The sequence below is a fragment of the Oncorhynchus clarkii genome, chromosome 1, assembly GCF_045791955.1.
Source record: "Oncorhynchus clarkii lewisi isolate Uvic-CL-2024 chromosome 1, UVic_Ocla_1.0, whole genome shotgun sequence".
Taxonomy (NCBI): domain Eukaryota; kingdom Metazoa; phylum Chordata; class Actinopteri; order Salmoniformes; family Salmonidae; genus Oncorhynchus; species Oncorhynchus clarkii.
In genome coordinates this window covers 73,478,247-73,484,878 of record NC_092147.1, presented here as the reverse complement: position 1 = coordinate 73,484,878, position 6,632 = coordinate 73,478,247, and positions in this window count along the sequence as shown.

Genomic DNA, 6,632 nt, shown 5'->3' with positions numbered 1-6,632 from the left:
TGACTGTGGTTGACTGACCCTCTTAAGCCTGTGACATGAATTAAAACAAATTGTTTCCAGGCCTTAACCATCTGTAATGTATGACACTAGCCTAAATATGTAGATCCTATTACATGTTCTCATTCATATTGCCATTTGTTAGGCATGTCTAAAAGTGTTCCCTCTTTGTCACAGTAATGTCTATATACACCCATAGTTCATGTAGAAACATGTAGTACAGTTCTGTAAACTATTGTAGCAGCAGACAAATACTAGGCCAGGCCTAGTAGCCTAAATAAATGTATAATGGTTGTATGCAGAGATATACAGTATTATATTTAGCTACATCCATGTGCTCTGTAACTGTGAAGTTGACTGAGCTGCCTGTAAGGTTTCACTGGAACCTGACAGATGGTTTGAAATGTGGCAAGGAGGAATCTTTCCCACTTCCACATTGCTTCCCCGGCAAGGAAAACTACACAGCTACATGCAGGAGTAATTCAATCAGCACCCGAAAATCATATTAAGAGGTCAAACGGTTTCCAAGGAGAAATACAAAAAAACATAAATATTTACTGTATCACACTTGAGACTGAAATGAAAGCACAGCATTCATGGTGTTGGGGCGACAAGAAGGCTGCGGCATCAACTCTGCAACTTTTGATGAGCATAATGAGTGGAATAAAAGTCAGTCGTCACCACAGTGCCAGCACACTTTGCCTGCTGATGATGGCAAGTTATGAACCTACTGTACATTTTCATGTTGCTTTGAGAATAAGGCACAGAAGAAGGCACAGTGATGCCGAAATGTTGGTGATTTACCCAATAAATGAATGGGAGCTAATATATAGAGTGCGACTCTCTTTATTTATTTTCATAGCTTATAGTTTATTCTCCGTCAGTCAGCACCTCTAGATAAAATCATTTTCTCTGGGTGTGAGCCAGCTCATGTTGTTTTATTTGGCCTTGAGAATGACGCCCATATATCCCATATTGTGTATGCCTATATAGTGTATGTCTTCTGTGACTCATGAAACACAGATCATGTGTCTAGAACAACAACCTCTCTCTCAATGTGAGCAACACAATGGAGCTGATCGTGGACTATTGGAAAAAGAGGGCCGAACAGGCCCCTATTAACACTGAAGACTATTAACACTATTAACACTGGGACTGAAGTGGAGCAGGTTGAGGGGTTCAAGTTCCTTGGTGTCCACATCACCAACAAACTATCATGGTCCAAACACACCAAGACAGTTGTGAAGAGGGCACGACAACACCTTTTCCCCCTCAGAAGACTGAAAAGATTTGGCATGGGTCCCCAGATCCTCAAAACGTTCTCCAGCTACACCATCGAGAGCATCACCGTCTGGTATGGCAACTGCTCACCATCTGACCGCAAGGCACTACAGCGGGTAGTGCGTATGGCCAAATACATCACTGGGACCAAGCCCCCCCCCCCCCCCTTTGTTTTTATACTGCTGCTACTCGCTGTTTATTATCTATGCATAGTCAATACAAATTGCCTCGACTAACCCCTCGCACATTGACTCGGTACATATTGTTATGTAAATGTATCGTGTTACTTTTTGATAAACATTTTTTTTTTTTTTTTACTTTGGTTTAGTTTATTTAGTAAATATTTTCTTAACTCTATTTCTCGAACTGGGATACGTTCTGTTGTATTCGGTGCATGTGACAAATAAAATTTGATTTGATTTGAAATTACAGTGAACATCCTAAAACAGCACAATGTGCAAAAAAGCCTCCAGCCACCCACACCAGTCCTTTTCAGATTGTTTTATTTAACTAGACAAGTCAGTTAAAAACAAATTCTTGTTTACAATGACGACCTACAGTGGGTTAACTGCCTTGTTCAGGGACAGAACAACAGAATTTTACTTTGTCAGCTCAGGATTCGATCCAGCAACCCTTCGGTTACTGGCCCAACGCTCTAACCACTAGGCTACCTGTCGCACCAAAAGATAGGATTGCTCAACTAGCTTGGCATGCCAGGCATCTGTTGAAAGAGCATAACATGCTCCAAGCAGATGAGTGAAGCAAAATGTATCATTTACTAGGCCTCAAATTCCTGGAACCAGTTTAATGACTGCAGCCTTAAAACACGCAGTACAGTGGGCATGCTTTCTTCCATGAACAGCAGCAGAGCTCCAGGGGTGTGTTCCTGTTCACAGCCTCGTAAACTAACAAATGAACCACTATCAAACCCTCAGGGTGACAGGATCACAATCACATCTGTCGTTCTGCCCCTGAACAAGGTAGTTAGCCCACTGTTCCTAGGCCGTCATTGAAAATAGGAATTTGTTCTTAACTGACTTGCCGAGTTAAATGAAGGTAAAAATAAATCAAAAACATAGCAGATGCATAAAACTTTTCATGGTAATGATACATCTATCAATCACTTCTATTCATCCACAAGGAACTAAGGTGCTATCCACAGATGCGAATTGAGGTTTATTTGAATGGTGTTTGGCAACTGCATTAGCAGGATACCCTGACGATAAGGCATGCTGTATCGAAAAGTTGACTGGATTACTCTCATGACATGACTTTGATTAACAGCATTTCAGTGCCTCCCAAAGCCTCCATATTTGTGTCTACGTCTCTTAGCAACAGCACCTGTGCGAGTGGGCTTTACGCAAAGGGCAGCGAGCTTCAGTCCGTAATTCAATCTAATCTGTGGTGCAGAACAAAGACATTGTTTCTGTGCCAGGCAAACAAAGAGCCATTTGAAGACTTCCTTAGATGCTGTCTCGTCTCAGACAGTGTACATTTCAATGAGACAATATTGGTCACCGAGTGAAGACCGTCAAGAAGCATCTTGTTTCATGGGAAAAAGTTGTGTAATGGTATAATGTGTCAATGCGCATCCAGGCAGGATTTTCAGTGCCTTGTAAATTTCCAGGCAGTAGTTGGTTACCGTAACACGTTGCATGTGTTTACTCAATAGCATGCCTCGGCATCAACTGCTCCCATTGGGCCACCCGCCCAGATTCCAATTAGAGGTAGATTGAGAGTTATTAATGACAGAATGAGTTAAGACAGGAAATCATTTATCTTTCTTTGAACCATGCCCTCTGTTTATTCATTATGAGGTGGTTATTAAGGTGGATTGCAGAGGACTTCTGAATGGAAAATCTTGACATAGGTAGACATGATGAATATATCCACAGCTTAATCCAAAGATACTGTACAGTAAAGGGGCAATCTGCAGCTGCTACATAAATTTTGTACTTATAAATTAATGATATGTACACATTGATTTGGGAAGAATATACAGTGCCATGCGAAAGTATTCGGCCCCCTTGAACTTTGCGACCTTTTGCCACATTTCAGGCTTCAAACATAAAGATATAAAACTGTATTTTTTTGTGAAGAATCAACAAGTGGGACACAATCATGAAGTGGAAAAACATTTATTGGATATTTCAAACTTTTTTAACAAATCAAAAACTGAAAAATTGGGCGTGCAAAATTATTCAGCCCCCTTAAGTTAATACTTTGTAGCGCCACCTTTTGCTGCGATTACAGCTGTAAGTCGCTTGGGGTATGTCTCTATCAGTTTTGCACATCGAGAGACTGAAATTTTTTCACATTCCTCCTTGCAAAACAGCTCGAGCTCAGTGAGGTTGGATGGAGAGCATTTGTGAACAGCAGTTTTCAGTTCTTTCCACAGATTCTCGATTGGATTCAGGTCTGGACTTTGACTTGGCCATTCTAACACCTGGATATGTTTATTTTTGAACCATTCCATTGTAGATTTTGCTTTATGTTTTGGATCATTGTCTTGTTGGAAGACAAATCTCCGTCCCAGTCTCAGGTCTTTTGCAGACTCCATCAGGTTTTCTTCCAGAATGGTCCTGTATTTGGCTCCATCCATCTTCCCATCAATTTTAACCATCTTCCCTGTCCCTGCTGAAGAAAAGCAGGCCCAAACCATGATGCTGCCACCACCATGTTTGACAGTGGGGATGGTGTGTTCAGGGTGATGAGCTGTGTTGCTTTTACGCCAAACATAACATTTTGCATTGTTGCCAAAAAGTTCAATTTTGGTTTCATCTGACCAGAGCACCTTCTTCCACATGTTTGGTGTGTCTCCCAGGTGGCTTGTGGCAAACTTTAAACAACACTTTTTATGGATATCTTTAAGAAATGGCTTTCTTTTTGCCACTCTTCCATAAAGGCCAGATTTATGCAATATACGACTGATTGTTGTCCTATGGACAGAGTCTCCCACCTCAGCTGTAGATCTCTGCAGTTCATCCAGAGTGATCATGGGCCTCTTGGCTGCATCTCTGATCAGTCTTCTCCTTGTATGAGCTGAAAGTTTAGAGGGACGGCCAGGTCTTGGTAGATTTGCAATGGTCTGATACTCCTTCCATTTCAATATTATCGCTTGCACAGTGCTCCTTGGGATGTTTAAAGCTTGGGAAATCTTTTTGTATCCAAATCCGGCTTTAAACTTCTTCACAACAGTATCTCGGACCTGCCTGGTGTGTTCCTTGTTCTTCATGATGCTCTCTGCGCTTTTAACGGACCTCTGAGACTATCACAGTGCAAGTGCATTTATACGGAGACTTGATTACACACAGGTGGATTGTATTTATCATCATTAGTCATTTAGGTCAACATTGGATCATTCAGAGATCCTCACTGAACTCCTGGAGAGAGTTTGCTGCACTGAAAGTAAAGGGGCTGAATAATTTTGCACGCCCAATTTTTCAGTTTTTGATTTGTTAAAAAAGTTTGAAATATCCAATAAATGTTGTTCCACTTCATGATTGTGTCCCACTTGTTGTTGATTCTTCACAAAAAAATACAGTTTTATATCTTTATGTTTGAAGCCTGAAATGTGGCAAAAGGTCGCAAAGTTCAAGGGGGCCGAATACTTTCGCAAGGCACTGTAACTTATAAAAGCCTCATGAGCTTAGTTCAACTGTCCTACCCCATCAGAACCCGAAATGTAACCTGGTTTTCCTCCAATGTTTGTAAACAAAGTAAATGTAAACAAACACTGTATATCCTTGAAAAATGGTTAAAACTAAAATGTTGATATAATGGATGGGGAGTTCTTGCATCTATAGCTCTGTATGAATTTGAGATTGGTTACATTTCACCAGCCCCATCCCTCAGATTTTTACCGAAACAGTGGCAGGAATCACACTTTGTTATTGTTTCAACTGCTGATTGTAACTTTAATGTATAAGCAATACACTGTAGCTCTGGATTTACAGAACTTGAACATGATACCATCCCTATTTGGTTAATAAGAATTTGAAAAGGGTACAGATTAGATTACTATTCCCTGTACTCTTCAGTTCTCTATCTTTCCTCACACAGGCTAGAGAGGACACATGGCTGGTGTCCGGTGAACAAGATTATCAATGCCCTACACTAGGAAGACCTAATAGTCCATGGTCTTCTGACTACAGCTAACTGACCGCACATGAAGATGATGAGTCCATATGGGTCAGTGATGACCTCAATGCCACAAGGCAGGAGGATCCACTTAAATATGATTATACGTACGTAAGTTAGAACAAAGTAAATGGGGTTGATAAAAGGCCAAGAAGAACTGATGGCAATCTGAACTAAAAGGTTTCATAGGAAATTTGTAAATATTTGTAATGTTAGCAAAAGATGATCATATTAGAAAGCCACATAGCTATTTGACATTCAAAAGTTACAATATTTCCTGGAGGGAGATTTTGGATTAATCAATCTAAACATGACATGAATGATCTGAACATAGGACTTTTTATAAAACTGGTTTTGACAACAGCACATAATATGACAGGCTCTTGAATTAATGTGAAATCGTTTTTGGTATTTTATGTGTGTGTGGGTGTGTGATTTTTTTTTTTTAAGGAACAAGGTGCTGCTGATTAGAGGACAAGGCTTGATGAATTTCTTCTGCCGAGAAATGGCCCCCTCTGCTGTGTCTGACAATATCATCTCATTTAGTAGCATTAACCCTCACATTTCCTTGTGACTCACAGCTGTACCTCCTAAGCTTTGAGAAGGACACCAGGGTACAGTGATATGATAATGGCAGAAAGAGTGAACAGTTACATATTATTTGTATTTTAAATGTATGTTGTTCTGTCTTTGAGCTGTTCTTGTCTATTTTTATTCTGTATTATGCCATGTTTTATGTGGACCCCAGAAAGAGTGGCTGCTGCTATTGAGGATCTTAATAAAATATCATTGCAGAATATAGATTTAGATTTAGATGTCTGGAATCTGATTTTTTTTTAAATTAAGAGCAATACAAAAAACTCAATACAAAATAATATATTTATTTTAGGGTATTCTAATTGTTCCTGTGATTATTTCACAAAAATTTAACTTCAATTGATAAATAAAAGTCCATTAAAACAACATAATTGTAGCCAGTAGCTGTGAAAGTGGTGCTCATGAGCCCAAAGTGGTCCCTGTTGGTTGTGTGCTATAAAAAATATATATATATTTTGCAATTGGTTTATGTTACGAATGCAATTTATTCAAAATGTTATGAATTTGTTGTGCTTAAAGGGATACTTTGGGATTTTGGCAGTGAGGCCCCTTTATCTACTTCCCCAGGAACTCATGGATAACATTTTTACATCTCCGTATCTGGTATGAAGACAGTT